General features: G+C 45.4%; 1 non-coding gene across 1 annotated transcript; it reads left to right on the forward strand.

The window, feature by feature from the left end:
- Positions 1–886: 886 nt before the first annotated feature.
- On the forward strand, positions 887–5,178 carry LOC109753692 (uncharacterized). Its single transcript, XR_005757772.3, has 3 exons — positions 887–1,056; positions 2,347–2,489; positions 2,720–5,178. It is a non-coding gene; the product is annotated as an uncharacterized protein (transcript).
- The last annotated feature ends 10,947 nt before the right edge of the window (positions 5,179–16,125 follow it).

Raw genomic sequence — 16,125 nt, forward strand, 5'->3', positions numbered from 1 at the left:
CCAATAACCTTATTTATTCTGTTAAGGGAACGCTTGACTCTTTGGATCCTTTCATGTGTGTACTGCCTGTGTGTCAGGGATTGGGCTGTTAGTCTAGGCCTTAATTGTTACCCAAGATACTGAGGTTCTGCAAGGTTTATCTGACTAACATTCTTTAACTATCTAGCACTCACGCTGTTTGTTTTAAGTCCGGAGGGATAGCTGACTAGTCTGTAATGATAATTCGACTGTAGTTTGTAGCTTCGGGCTTCTCAAAAAGCAGAAACTGGCTGCTGTAGTAGTAGGACAGTAGGATTGTTTCTGTTAAATTGCACTCTGCGACTGCAGAGCAACTATATCAGCTTAACCGATCTTTCAGAACATTGCTCTCAAGTTCTGAATATCTACAGTCCATGGACTAACAAAATTGATTGATTTACTTTCCTGTTCAGAAAAGCGCAAAACAGCAATTGTGCATATGTGTATGTGGCATTACTGCTGTCTGTTCTCCATGTCGATGCAATGAGCCAAGGTTGTACATATTAAACGAACAACAGACAGTGCAAAAGGCACTGTTGAAAATACAAAACAACTATATACCATGATGTGTTCTTCTTTCAGTCTAGAACATAATGATGAAGGTTCTTGTAGCGCTGTAGTCGGCCCATGGCAACTGGGCTGATATGTCTTCTGTTGTCACTGTCCTGCCTGTGCACCCTGAACAAGTGAACATGCTAAACTGACCCTGTGTAGGAGGATCTATTCATCTGCATATCTGTTGAAGGCTCTGAAGTGCAACTTACAAATTATTGCAAAGCCACTAGTTGGCGCATGATGTCATCCACTATTTGCAGATTATATGTCAACTATTTACTGCCGCACCGCAGATGTTTTAATTTAGTAAGTGATGGCATACGATTTTGGATTTGTTTTGTATTGTTGACAGGGTCTGTTTTCAAAGTTCTTGTACTGCTATTTCTTAAGCATGGAACATGTCCCAATTTGATGCAGTTTGATCCAAGTTCTGAACTGACTTCCTGTCAGCTTGCCACTCGAGATTGTCAGACCTTCCAAATAGTAAGTGTTTGATCCTCTAGTAGTAATAATAATATTGTCTTGCATATATCACCAGAGAGTGCTTGTCAGTTTTCATTTGGCCTTCTCGTGCGATGATATTTACTATGCTTGCATTTGCTATGTGCTTGTTAGCCTAGGCACTTTAATAAGCTGGGGTTCTGTTAGATTTTTTGACTAATATCGTTTAACTAGCTCCCGGTCATGTTGTTTGTTCCAAGTCTGAAGGGATAGCTGACCCAAGAATAGGACCTGCAACCCATGCAACCAGGAATTGTAGTAGTTTAGCATCTTACCTGACCTGCGGCTACATAATCCCGAGCAGATCTAACCTTAGTATGAGATTCACCGAGAGGAAGAATATTGCTTTTTGGTGATTAATTGGTCATATGTCAGATGGTTTTTTTTCTTTCTGTATAATCAACCACCCTATACCATTAGTTACATATGCAATGATAATTCAACTGTAGTTTGTAGCTCAGCCTCCAGGCTTGTCAAAAGGCAGAAATTGGCTGCTGTAGGAGTGTTTCTGTTGAGTTGCAGTCTATGACTGGTGAGCAACCATACCAGCCTAATCACCTTAACTGATCTTTCAGGACATCGCCTCAAGTTGACATCTACAGTCCTTGGACTAACGAAAATGATTGTTTCATTTTCCTGTTTAGAAAGCGTGCAAAATAGCAAATGTGCACATGTGTATGGGGCCTTACTGCTCTCCGGTTTCCGTGTCGATGCAGAAGCAAGATTGTACATATTAAAAGAACAATCAACAACCAGTAGAAAAGGCACTGTTGAGAATACGGAACAATTATATACCATGCCGACTTCTTCTTTCAGTCTAGAACGAATGATGAAGGTTCTTGTAGCGCTGTAGTCGGCCTTATTCGGCTATGGTAGATGGATTATCTTGTGCTGTCACTGTCGTGCAAGTGCACTATATGCTGAGCAGATGAACGTGCTGAACTTAACTGACCCTGTCTAGGTTCTGTTCCTCTGAATATCAGTTAAAGGCTCTGAAATGCAATTTACATATTATTGCAGATCCACTAGTTGGTACTCCCTCCGTCCCAAAATAAGTGTCTCAACTTTGTACTAACTCTAGTACAAAGTTGTACTAAGGTCGAGACACTTATTTTGGGACGGAGGAAGTACTCGGTATCATCTACAGTTACAATGTCTGACATTGTCTGCAAAAGATGCCGTCGTCTTTTGGTTACTCTGTGCTGCCCTGCAGATGTTTTAACTTCCTAAATAATGGCTGTTCAGTTTTGGATTTTTTGTATTGTTGACCAGGTCTACTTTCAAAGTTTTGCACCAGTACCACTGTTTGAGCATGGAACAGGTCCCGATTTTATACAGGTTGATCCGAGTTCTGAAGTCTGAACCGACTTGCTGTCAGCTTGCCACTTGAGAGTGTCAGCCCTTTCCTCCAAATAGTAAGTGTTTGATCCTCTAGTAGTGACAATAATATTGTCTTGCATGTATCACCAGAGAGTGCTTTGTCAGCTTTCACTTGGCCTTCTCGTGTGATGGAGCTTATTAATTCTGCTTGTGTTCGCCATCTACTCTTCTGTCTTTTTTTTCTTTCTGAAAATCTGTTTGTTTGCTAGTGTTGTTAGATGCTTTGTAGTTAATGATCTGTTTCGCTATCATGTACCGATGGCAGGCAGCATGGGGTTCAAGTGCACCACATTGTACATCAATCAAGCTCAACCCACATTTATGATGTGAAAGTGCCGCAGAAGACTGAAATGTACAAGATGGGTGCTATCCAACTGACATACAGAGGTCAGTCTCGACCAGTCCAGATCCTTGACAATTAAGCATTTATACCAACTTTGCTTTCAGTTCTGGACTCATTTGCCCTCTATTTCCCCTTCAGTCCGTTCTGTCTTTACTTCTTTGGGGGAAAGCACTAGAATTAGCTTCACTTTTAGGTGACTCAAGTTTGTACTAACTTTAGTACAAAGTTAGTATAAAGTTGGGTCATCTATTTTGGAACGGAGGGAGTACGTGCCAAAGTCGTATATATACCCTGTTATCTAATTGGTTTCTTCTAAAACATCATGCCGTGCCTTGTTGTCTGGAGTTGAGCTAACTGTGCTTCCTGAATGGTCCACAGCAAGGAGGGGTGTGATAATATGCTTTACACTGCATATTTGATCGATCTGGACATAATCTCAATGAATGCTGCCTGCATTAGCTTGATTTTCTTGGCCTACAGGTTGGTGGCACTGCAAAAGCACAGTTAGGCAGGTCTGATTACTAAAGTGTGCTAATTTGCGGTTAAGGGTGTCGCGTTAGGCAGGTCTGTCTGGTACGAAAGAGATTAATTGCCATTGCTATCAAGCCTTTCCAATTAGGTGGGTTGGGTTGATCCAGGGCCGTGTTTGGTTCAGGCAAATCCATCATTGGAGGCTATTAATTGACATTAGGTGCGTATCACTAAACCCCCTGACTGTTACAGCTCATCTCACCTTTGCTGGGTTTTGCCTGTTCAGTTGTGAAATGAATGCAAATTCTTCTGAGGGGCAGGCCTTGATCTGTGGGAAGGTGAGGGAGGCCAACTCTGTAATGCTTGCTCCAAGGTCGGTCAGTCAAGGTCTTGAAGAATCTGACGTCGAATGCACCGTGCCACGGCTAAAAGGGCGTCATTGCGGTGCTCGGGAATCTTTGTTCGATTCAGGTCTCCTGCAAATGTCATCGGTGTTTGGTTCCAGAAGACCGAAGTTGCCGGCGACGGACCGTCCGGTCTGTTGCATCTTACACCGGACTATATCACCGGTTTTTCTCGGAGAAGAATGGAGACAGGATAAAACGGACGGTAACGCCGGCTGGTCCCAGGTCTTGAACCTCTTGGTCGATAGCCGTGAGGATCAAGGCGTGAGGTGCTTCACCGGACACCGTATATTCCATAGACCCCCTCAAATAAAACAGAGAGTATATTCCAAAGTCTTCCTCGGAAGCCTAGATGCTGTCTGCTCCAAAGATCAACTGTCTCGTCTCAGTCGGCTCGTCCTTGTGGCCTAGGTGCTGCATCAATAATGCCTGACCAGTAGCCCCCTGGCTTCTGATGCATTCACGAAAGCAGTGGGTGCAACAGCTTTACTGTAATTGGCAAAAGCACGGAAAAAAGATCCAGGAAAAGGCAGATGAAGGTTGTCATTGAAGTTTCCATACGTTTTGTGTTTTTGGAGATAATTCATGTTCTTTATGGACCTGGCCATTACGTTCAGCTACATATATAAAGGAAAATTTAATAAACTATGCTCATTACTATGAGGAATAATAAGGTGGCGACAGCCGGCTCCGATTTGGATTGCCCAGCCACCGCTCTGGTTTGGCAATACGTACACAAAGTCAGAATTACAATGCCCAAGGTTTTGGCAATACAGATCTATTGGCGGTATGTTATGTTGCACGTGCAAGTGTGATGAGCTACCAATTTTTTCTCAAGTCAATAATGCATTGATGTTAAGATATCAAATGTTGTTAATGACGCTAGGTTCCTAGTTTTGAAGGCATTGAGTCCGAATTTATCTCTTTTGATCATGCTAAAGCTTCAAGATAAGTGTTTTTTTAGAATTGATTGGTGTGGCTCCAGGATCGAAGATATTGTTTCAGTTAAATTTAGAAATATAAGCTCTTGGTGGCTTGGTGTACCTGTATTTTCTCTCTGAAAATTCTCTAGAACAAGCATTGCAATTTGATTTTGGCCTTGGGACATGTAATATGTAGTAGTAGTAATGTTTGAGGGTTGCATGCTTCGGTGCTAAATTTGCATCAGCGGTTGACGTTTCTTGAGTGATTATAACTTGTGGAATATGTTGTCTCAAACTATGGAATATGAGATCTGCGTTTAGGAGCAGCCAAGGTGGTTTCTTTTTGTTGTACACTCCAGTTTTATTCTTGTGTGCATCACACTGGTTCATAGTCTGGAACATTCAGTCTTGCTTGCTCTATGTTTTTTCGATGTCCAGGGGCCCAATTACAGTGAAGTTGTGTTGTTGCGTTTAGGTGCTGTATCCACAACTTTCACCAATAACAGCACTGGAGGTCTTGAAGAACGCAACAACACAATTAGGGCTACCAAAAGCTCGTAGCTCGCGAGCTCAATGAACAGTCGAAAGCTCAGCTCATTAGGCCAACTTCAATGCGGCGACCCGTTAGGCCAACTCCAATGCGGTGACCCATTTTGTCTATCCGTGTCCGCTTGGGTCGAAGCGGACAAAAAACGCGGCCCAACGCGCCGACGCAAACAGACGGTTGTCTATTTTTCTGTCTGCCGTGACCCATTTCCGGCCCAAATTTGGGCCGGTTTGTGTTGGCATAGATGCGCACGACGCCCACCCTTGTCCTCCCCCTAGCCCACCCGCCGGTGGCACAACGACCTTTCTTTCCCCTTCCCCTCCACACTCGATCTCCCACCTCGCCGCCCTCGTCGTCACCACCTAGTTTCGGTTGTGACGACACCACCGAGGCACGGCCGCCGCATCCACCGAGGCACGACCGTCGCCACATCCACCAAGGCCGGCGTCTATGACCGCTCAGCGCCGTCGTCGTAGCACGAGAAGGGACACCTACAAAGGCTCGTGGGAACAGCCCTCGCCTCCACGATCACCACCGGAGGGCATGGACGTCGACATGCCTGCTGCCCTTAACGACCGCGCCTTCACCACGATCGACTCTATTCCCGCCCGCAAGGTGTTTGGCCTTTTGCCCACAAGGTACCATGGTTGACAATGATGATGAGTTTTTTTCAACAATGTCATATATTCGCCAGATCCCCCGCAAAAAAAGTCATATGTTCGCTAGATGATTCATCGTCTGACGATGAGGACTTTGTGGTTGCTACTATGGTCGTCAATGAGCACATTTCTAGGATGCGGCCAATGTTTAGGGGATCAATGCTCTGGCCTTGAATAGTAATAGGGAGAGTGGCCATTGCCTACTATGTAGCGATTATTTCCAGTGCACGTCCCCACTCTACAATGCCAAGCTTTTCCAGCGACGCTTCTGGATGGCTAGACATATGTTCAACTGTATTCGGGAGGGAGTGGTGGACTATGATGATTATTTTAGATGCAAGAATGATGCCCTCGAAAGGGTTGGCTTCTCCTCTTATCTGAAATGAACTACAACTATCCAGATGCTTGCTTACGGAATTCCTGGTGATCTTGTGGATGAGTATGCCTAGATGAGTGAGTCCACATGCCTTGAATCATTGTATAGGTTCTTTGTATAGGTTCTGCAAAGCTGTGGTTGCAGTGTTTGGCCCGGAGTACTTGAGAGAACTAAATATTGCAGATACAACCCGGATGTTGGCGGTCAATGAATCCAGAGGCTTTTTCAGGAATGCTTGGTAGCATAGATTGTATGCACTGGAAGTGAAAGAACTGTCCATTTGCTTGGCAGGGGAAGTATAAGGGGCATGTTAAAGCTTGCACGGTCATATTTGAAGTTGTGGCATCACAAGACCTATGGATTTGGCACTCTTTCTTCGGCATTGCAGGTTCTCACAATGACATCAACGTGCTTCAGCGGTCTCCGGTGTTCACATGGTTTGCAAAAGGCAACTGCCCAGAGGTCAATTTTGAGGTCAAATGTCACCACCACAACAAGGGATACTACCTAGTTGATTGTATCTATCGTCAGTGGTCAACTCTTGTGAAGACAATCTCCAGGCTGGTAGGAGAGAAGCGAGCTAGGTTTTCCCAAGCACAAGAGAGTGCTAGGAAGGATGTGAAGTGTACTTTTGGTGTGCTCTAATCTCGAGGGGCTATTGTTCGATACCCTGCCAGAACATGGAGCCAGCGCAAGATGTGGAATGCGATGACTACTTGTGTGATCATGCACAACATGATCATAGAGGATGAGCGTAGTGATAGCATCTACGACCAAGGGTTTGATTACGAAGGTTGAAAGGACGTGGATGTCGCCTAGAGGGGGGGGGGTTGAATAGGCCGTTTAAAAATAATTATGGTTTAGGCTTGAACAAGTACGTAATAAAATTAGCATTTAATTTGTTAAGCACAAAACCTAAATATACTAGGCTCAACTATGTGCACCGACAACTTATGCTAAACAAGATAAACAACTATGTGATAACAAGATATATAACTTCAAGCGCGAAGGCTATCACAAAGTAAGTGCATAAGTAAAGAGTTCGGGTAAGAGATAACCGAGGCACGTGGAGACGACAATGTATCATGAAGTTCACATCCTTGCCGATGCTAATCTTCGTAAAAGCGGTGCGGGGGCACAATGCTCTCCAAAATGCCACTAAGGCCATCGTATTCTCCACACGCTCTCGCACAATGCAAGGTGTCGTGATTCCACTAAGGGACCCTTAAGGGCGTTCACCGAACCCGTACAAATGGCGACCCCTGGGGGTGGTCACAGAACCGTACAAATTGCTCGGGGCAATCTCCACAACTTAATAGGAGACCCCAAAGCTTGCCCGAAGCTTTACACCACAATGATTGAGCTCCGCGACACCACCAACCGTCTAGGGCGCCCAAGCAACCAAGAGGCACAAGCTCTAGGGTGCCCAAACACCCAAGAGTAATAAGCTTCTCAACTTTCACTTCCATGTATCACCGTGGAGAACTCAAACTGATGCAATTAATGCAATGGCAAGAACATAGGAAGTGGTCAAGTCCCACACTCTCAAATCCCACCAAAGCAACGAAAGTTGTGGAGGAATATGAGAGGAAGAACAAGGAGAACACAGAAAACTCCAAGATCTAGATCCACAAGGTTCCCCTCACTAATAGGAGAGATGGATTGGTGGAGAATGTATATCTAGATCTCCTCTATCTTTTCCCTAAAAAAAGATGCAATATAATGGGAGGAATAGAGAGAAAGCAAAGCTTTTGGAGGTCAACAATGGAGGAGAAAGCTTGCTCAAAGTCGTTGGGGGCATTGGGGAAGAAGACCCCCTTATATAGTGGGAAGAGAAATCCAACCCTTATGTTCTAGAACTGCCTTAAGCGGTACTATCGCTCGGGGAGCGGTACTACCGCTAAGTACAGGGTAGTCACCGAGACCCACTAAGGACCAGCAAGAACTGGCGCGGTAGTATTGCCGGAGCGGTACTACCATCTTAGATAAGCGACACTACCGCGAATTAGCCAGTGGGTAAGAGAGACTTCCATGGTAGTGTGCGCGGTACTCTAACGGAAGTACCGCGCACGTGGTACTGCCGCTGGATCAAGTGGTACAACCACGAATTCAAGAAGGGTAATATAGAAATCCACGGTAGTGTGCGCGGTACTCCAGCGGAAGTACCGCACAAGTTGTTGGGAAACGTAGCATGCAATTTCAAAAATTCCTACGCTCACGCAAGATGTATCTAGGAGATGCATAGCAACGAGAGGGGGAGAGTGTGTCCATGTACCCTCGTAGACCGAAGCGGAAGCGTTTGACAACGCGGTTGATGTAGTCGAACTTCTTCTCGTTCCGACCGATCAAGCACCGAATGTACGGCACCTCCGAGTTCTGCACATGTTCAGCTCGATGACGTCCCTCGAACTCTTGATCCAGCAAAGTGTCGAGGGATAGTTCCGTCAGCACGACGGCGTGGTGACGGTGATGGTGAAGTGATCCACGCAGGGCTTCGCCTAAGCACTACGTGAATATGACCGGAGGCGTAAATTATGGAGGGGGCGCCGCACACGGCTAACAATTGTTGGTATGTGTTCTAGCGGTGCCCCCCCACATATATATGGGTTGGAGGGAAGGAGAGGCAGCCAAGGGGGCGCCCCAAGTAGGAGGAATCCTACTTGGGCGCCTCCCCAATTCGGCCTCCCCCTTTTCCATAAGTTCCGGAGGAGGAAGGAAGGAGGAGGGAGAGGGAAGGAAGGGGGAGGCCGAATCCCTCCCCTTCCTTCTCTCTTCCCCTCTTTCCTTCTCCTCCTATTTCGGCCTATATGGGGGCGCACCAGCCCCTTAGGGGCTGGTCTATCCCCTTCTTGGCCCATTAGGCCCATATAGTTGCCCGGGGGGGGGGGGGGTGCCCGGAACCCCTTCCGGTGACCCGATATGTACCCGGTACCCCCAGAACACTTCCGGTATCCTAATATCATCGTCCTATATATGAATCTTTACCTCTCGACCATTTCGAGACTCCTCATCATGTCCATGATCTCATCCGAGACTCCTAACAACATTCGGTCACCAAATCACATAACTCATATAATACAAAATCGTCATCGAACGTTAAGCGTGCGGACCCTACGGGTTCGAGAACTATGTAGACATGATCGAGACACCTCTTTGGTCAATAACCAACAACGGAACCTGGATGCTCATATTGGTTCCTACATATTCTACGAAGATCTTTATCGGTCGTACCGTAATGACAACATATGTTATTCCCTTTACTTGCCCGAGATTCAGTCGTCGCTATCTTCATACCTAGTTCAATCTAGTTACCAGCAAGTCTGTTTACTCATTCCGTAATACATCATCCGGCAACTAACTCATTAGTCACATTGCTTGCAAGGCTTATTATGATGTGCATTACCGAGAGGGCCCAGAGATACCTCTCCGATACTCGGAGTGACAAATCCTAATCTCTATCTATGCCAACCCGACAAACACCTTCGGAGATACCTGTAGAGCATCTTTATAATCACCCAGTTACGTTGTGATGTTTGATAGAACACAAGGTATTCCCCTGGTATCCGGGAGTTGCACAATCTCATAGTCAAAGGAATATGTATATAACAGGAAGAAAGCAATAGCAATAAAACTGAACGATCAATATGCTAAGCTAACGGATGGGTCTTGTCCATCACATCATTCTCCTAATGATGTGATCCCGTTCATCAAATGACAAGCATGTCTATGGTTAGGAAACTTAACCATCTTTGATTAACGAGCTAGTCTAGTAGAGGCTTACTAGGACACAATGTTTTGTCTATGTATCCACACATGTATGAACTTTCCGGTTAATACAATTCTAGCATGAATAATAAACATTTATCATGATATAAGGAAATATAAAATAACAACTTTATTATTGCCTCTAGGGCATATTTCCTTCAGTCTCCCACTTGCACTAGAGTCAATAATCTAGTTCACATCGCCATGTGATTTAACACCAATAGTTCACATCTTTATGTGATTAACACTCGCAATTCACATCGCCATGTGACCAACACCCAAAGGGTTTACTAGAGTCAATAATCTAGTTCACTTCACCATGTGATTAACACCCAAAGAGTACTAAGGTGTGATCATGTTTTTCTTGTGAGAGAAGTTTAGTCAATGGGTCTGTCACATTCAGATCCGTATGTATTTTACAAATTTCTATGTCTACAATGCTCTGCATGGAGCTACTCTAGCTAATTGCTCCCACTTTCAATATAGATCGAGACTCAGAGTCATCCAGATCGGTGTCAAAGCTTGCATCGACGTAACTCTTTACAACGAACTCTTTATCACCTCCATAACCGAGAAATATTTCCTTAGTCCTCTAAGGATAATTTTGACCGCTGTCCAGTGATCTACTCCTGGATCACTATTGTACCCCCTTGCCAAACTCATGGCAAGGTACACAATAGGTCTGATACACAACATGGCATACTTTATAGAACCTATGGCTGAGGCATAGGGAATGACTTTCATTCTCTCTCTATCTTCTGCCGTGGTCGGGCTTTGAGTCTTACTCAACTTCACACCTTGCAACACAGGCAAGGACCCTTTCTTTGACTGATCCATTTTTGAACTTCTTCAAAACTTTATCAAGGTATGTGCTTTTGTGAAAGTCCAATCAAGCATCTTGATCTATCTCTATAGATCTTGATGCCCAATATATAAGCAGCTTCACCGAGGTTTTTCATTGAAAAATTCTTATTCAAGTATCCTTTTATGCTATCCAAAAATTCTATATCATTTCCAATCAATAATATGTCATCCACATATAATATCAGAAATGCTATAGTGCTCCCATTCACTTTCTTGTAAATACAGGCTTCACCATAAGTCTGTATAAAACTATATGCTTTGATCAACTCATCAAAGCATATATTCCAACTCCGAGATGCTTGCACCAGTCCATAGATGGATCACTGGAGCTTGCACACTTTGTTAGCACCTTTAGGATTGAAAAAACCTTCTGGTTGCATCATATACAACTCTTCTTTAATAAATTCATTAAGGAATTCAGTTTTGATATCCATTTGCCCGATTTCATAAAATGCGGCAATTGCTAACATGATTCAGACAGACTTTAAGCATCGATACGAGTGAAAAAATCTCATCGTAGTCAATACCTTGAACTTGTCAAAAATCCTTTTGCGATAATTCGAGCTTTGTAGATAGTAACACTACCACCAGCGTCCGTCTTCCTCTTGAAGATCCATTTATTCTCAATGGCTTGCCGATCATCGGGCAAGTCAACCAAAGTCCACACTTTGTTCTCATACATGGATCCCATCTTAGATTTCATGGCCTCAAGCCATTTATCGGAATATGGGCTCATCATAGCCTCTTCATAGTTCGTAGGTTCGTCATGGTCTAGTAACATGACCTCCAGAACAGGATTATCGTACCACCCTAGTGCGGAACGTGCTCTGGTTGACCTACGAGGTTCGGTAGTAACTTGATTTGAAGTTTCATGATCATTATCATTAGCTTCCTCTCTAGTTGGTGTAGGCATCACGGGAACGGTTTTCTGTGATGAGCTACTTTCCAATTCGAGAGAAGGTACAATTACCTCATCAAGTTCTACTTTCCTCCCACTCACTTCTTTCGAGAGAAACTCCTTCTCTAGAAAGGATCCATTCTTAGCAACAAAGATCTTGCCTTCGTATCTGTGATAGAAGATGTACCCAACAGTTTCTTTTGGGTATCCTATGAAGACGCACTTCTTCGATTTGGGTTCGAGCTTATCAGGCTGAAGCTTTTTCACATAAGCATCGCAACCCCAAACTTTAAGAAACGACAACTTAGGTTTCTTGCCAAACCATAGTTCGTACGGTGTTGTCTCAACGGATTTAGATGGTGCCCTATTTAACGTGAATGCAGCTGTCTCTAATGCATAACCCCAAAACAATAGTCGTAAATAGGTAAGAGACATCATAGATCACACCATATCTAATAAAGTACGGTTACGACGTTCAGACACACCATTACGCTGTGGTGTTCCAGGTGGCGTGAGTTTTGAAACTATTCCACATTGTTTTAAATGAAGGCCAAACTCGTAACTCAAATATTTGCCTCCGCGATCAGATCGTAGAAACTTTATTTTCTTGTTACGATGATTCTTCACTTCACTCTGAAATTCTTCAAACTTTTCAAATGTTTCAGACTTGTGTTTCATCAAGTAGATATACCCATATCTGCTCAAATCATCTGTGAAGGTCAGAAAATAACGATACCCGTCGCGAGCCTCAACACTCATTGGACCGCACACATCGGTATGCATTATTTCCAATAAGTCAGTGGCTCGCTCCATTGTTCTGGAGAACGGAGTTTTAGTCATCTTGCCCATGAGGCACGGTTCGCAAGTATCAAATGATTCATAATCAAGTGATTCCAAAAGTCCATCCGCATGGGTTTCTTCATGCGCTTTACACCAATATGACCTAAACGGCAGTGCCACAAGTATGTTGCACTATCACTATCAACTTTGCATCTTTTTGGCATCAATATTATGAATATGTGTATCACTACGATCGAGATTCAATAAACCATTTATATTGAGTGTATGACCATAGAAGGTTTTATTCATGTAAACAGAACAACAATTATTCTTTGACTTAAATGAATAACCGTATTGCAATAAACATGATCCAATCATATTCATGCTCAACGCAAACACCAATTATTTTAGGTTCAACACTAATCCCGAAGGTAAAGGGAGTGTGCGATGGTGATCTTATCAACCTTGGAATCACTTCCAACACACATCGTCACCTCGCCCTTAACTAGTATCTTGTTCATTTTGCAACTCCTGTTTCGAGTTACAAATCTTAGCAACTGAACCGGTATCAAATACCGCTACTATGAACACTAGTAAAGTACACATCAATAACATGTATAACAAATATACCTTTGTTCACTTTGCCATCCTTCTTATCCGCCAAATTTTTGGGGCAGTTCCGCTTCCAGTGACTATTTCCTTTGTAGTAGAAGCACTCAGTTTCAGGTTTGGGTCTAGCTTTGGGCTTCTTCACGGGAGTGGCAACTTGCTTGCCATTCTTCTTGAAGTTCCCTTTCTTTCCCTTGCCCTTTTTCTTGAAACTAGTGGTCTTGTTAACCATCAACACTTGATGCTCCTTCTTGATCTCTACCTTCACCGATTTCAGCATCGCGAAGAGCTTGGGAATCGTTTTCGTCATCCGTTGCATATTATAGTTCATCACGAAGTTCTAGCAACTTGGTGATAGTGACTAGAGAACTCTGTCAATCACTATCTTATCTGGAAGATTAACTCCCACTTGATTCAAGCGATTGTAGTACCCAGACATTCTGAGCACATGCTCACTAGCTGAGCTATTCTCCTCCATCTTGTAGGAAAAGTACTTGTCAGAGGTCTCATACCTCTCGACACGGGCATGAATCTGAAATAACAATTTCAGCTCTTGGAACATCTCATATGCTCCATGGCGTTCAAAACCTTTTTGAAGTCCCGGTTCTAAGCCGTAAAGCATGGCGCACTAAACTATCAAGTAGTCATCATACCGAGCTTGTCAAACATTCATAACGTCCGCATCTGCTCCTGTAATAGGTCTGTCACCTAGCGGTGCATCAAGAACATAATTCTTCTATGCAGCAATGAGGATAATCCTCAGATCACGGACCCAGTCCGCATCATTGCTACTATCATCTTTCAACTTAGTTTTCTCTAGGAACATATCAAAAAATATATAGGAGCTATATCGCGAGCTATTGATCTACAACATAGATATGCAAATACTATCAGGACTAAGTTCATGATAAATTAAGTTCAATTAATCATATTACTTAAGAACTCCCACTTAGATAGACATCCCTCGAGTCATCTAAATGATTACGTGATCCAAATCAACTAAGCCATGTCCGATCATCACGTGAGATGGATTAGTCTTGTATGGTGAACATCTCTATGTTGATGATATCTACTATATGATTCACGTTCGACCTTTCGGTCTCCAGTATTCCGCATGTGCAAAACTGTCTTGCACCCGTTGTATGTGAACGTAGATCCTATCACACCCGATCATCACGTGGTGTCTCAGCACGACGAACTGCCGCAACGGTGCATACTCAGGGAGAACACTTATACCTTGAAATTTTAGTAAGGGATCATCTTATAATGCTACCGCCGTACTAAGCAAAATAAGATGCATAAAAGATAAACATCACAAGCAATCAAAATATGTGACATGATATGGCCATCATCATCTTGTGCCTTTGATCTCCATCTCCAAAGCACCGTCATGATCTCCATCATCACCGGCTAGACACCTTGATCTCCATCTGTCGGTGCAACAAACCCTAGGTTTGTTGTCCAGACTGTGCACAGGCACGTGATCAAGATTGAAGCACTAGCCCAAGTCAGAGTACAAGGGACTAAGAGATTCGAAGGACCAACATGCAGATCAGAAGGACCAAGATCAAGCCAGAGAAGCAAGATATCGTCAAAAGAAGGGCCTCCTTTGCCGGGCAGGAGAGCTCGGCAAAGGGCGAGGCTGCCCCCGGAAGAAGATGTCCAAGACGTCCCGGGAGGGACTGCCGGGACACGCGGAGGCAAAACCGCCTCACCAACCACTCCACCGCGAACCCCATCGTCAATCAGTGCGGTGTCAAGCCGCAGAGTGACTAAGTGGCAGCCATTCTCCACATGGCAGCCTCTCCCTACAGGAAAAACCCACAGATGACACCCATCCTGCGACGTGTCAAGTGAGTAGGCGTGGAGCTGGAAACATAGCCCGGCAAGCCTTGCCGAGCAACCAACGATGTGACGTTGAGCGGTGCATTTAATGCGCCCTGTCAGCATGCGGAGTTAGGTATGATAGCACTGTTTGCTATCTTATCAGTGCATCATGACCACTTTGCCATTGTGGTGACTCCTGGATCTATAAAAGGAGGCCCTTGGCAACCGTAGAAAGGGTTAGAAGGTTGGATAACTCATACCCCCATACGCGCGTAGTCGCTGCTGCCTTGAGGCAACCCCTGCGGGGCAAGTGTACTACGCTCCACCACCACCTTTCCACCATCAATCCACCAAAGCAGGAGTAGGGCTTTACGCCTCACGGCGGCCCGAACCTGGGTAAAATTGCCCGCACGATCTCTGCCGTGCTGACCCACGCTCGTCTGCTCTTTGTGTAGCGCGTCGTCCCCTTGCCGAACCAGCAAGGGGCCTCCTGGTCCCATAGGTGGCCATGGTTTCCCGTGACATCTTTGGCACGCCAGGTAGGGGGCTCGCTTGCGTGAACCTGAAGGTGTGTGCAACATGTCATCTTCATCACCATCTTCACCTTTGACGGCGCCATCGACCATGGCGCCCAAGAAGAAACCCGGTCCTTCGGCTCACCCATCCACCTCGAAGGCTCCACCGCCCATGGTCTCCAACGCTGCGGGGGGTGCGAAGACACGCGAGGACGCGGACGCTGCTGGGGATGTAGTCGGAGTAGGCGGCACCATCACCACTTCCCCCGCGGCCGACGCAGGAGCGGGAGGCATCAGAGGAGAGCAGCATCAGCAACACCCTGACGGTCATGCTCCCCAAGGTATGGGTGAAGGGGTCACTCCATCTGTCCCCCTCTCTCCCACCAACGGGCACAACCGCAGCAATGGCGCGTGGACCGGGGCGAATCGCCGCCCTCCGTCTGCTCCCACCACAGGTGCGGCCGTAGCGCGCGCGCCTTCCCCGGGACGGGTCGACCAAGCCGCTGCGCCCGATGGAGCCGCTGGCCTTCGAGCGCCTTCGCCGCACCACATCTAGGTGGTCGCCCCGCAGCAGCGGGGCTGCCGCTGGCAGCGTCAGGAGCCGAGAGATGGTGCGATCGACTTCATCATCACCCATGCCAAGTACAGCCTCGGAGGCCATGGCGCGGGCTTAGCTGCTGCTGAGGTTTC

This window comes from Aegilops tauschii, chromosome 5 (genome assembly GCF_002575655.3).
Source record: "Aegilops tauschii subsp. strangulata cultivar AL8/78 chromosome 5, Aet v6.0, whole genome shotgun sequence".
Lineage (NCBI taxonomy): Eukaryota > Viridiplantae > Streptophyta > Magnoliopsida > Poales > Poaceae > Aegilops > Aegilops tauschii.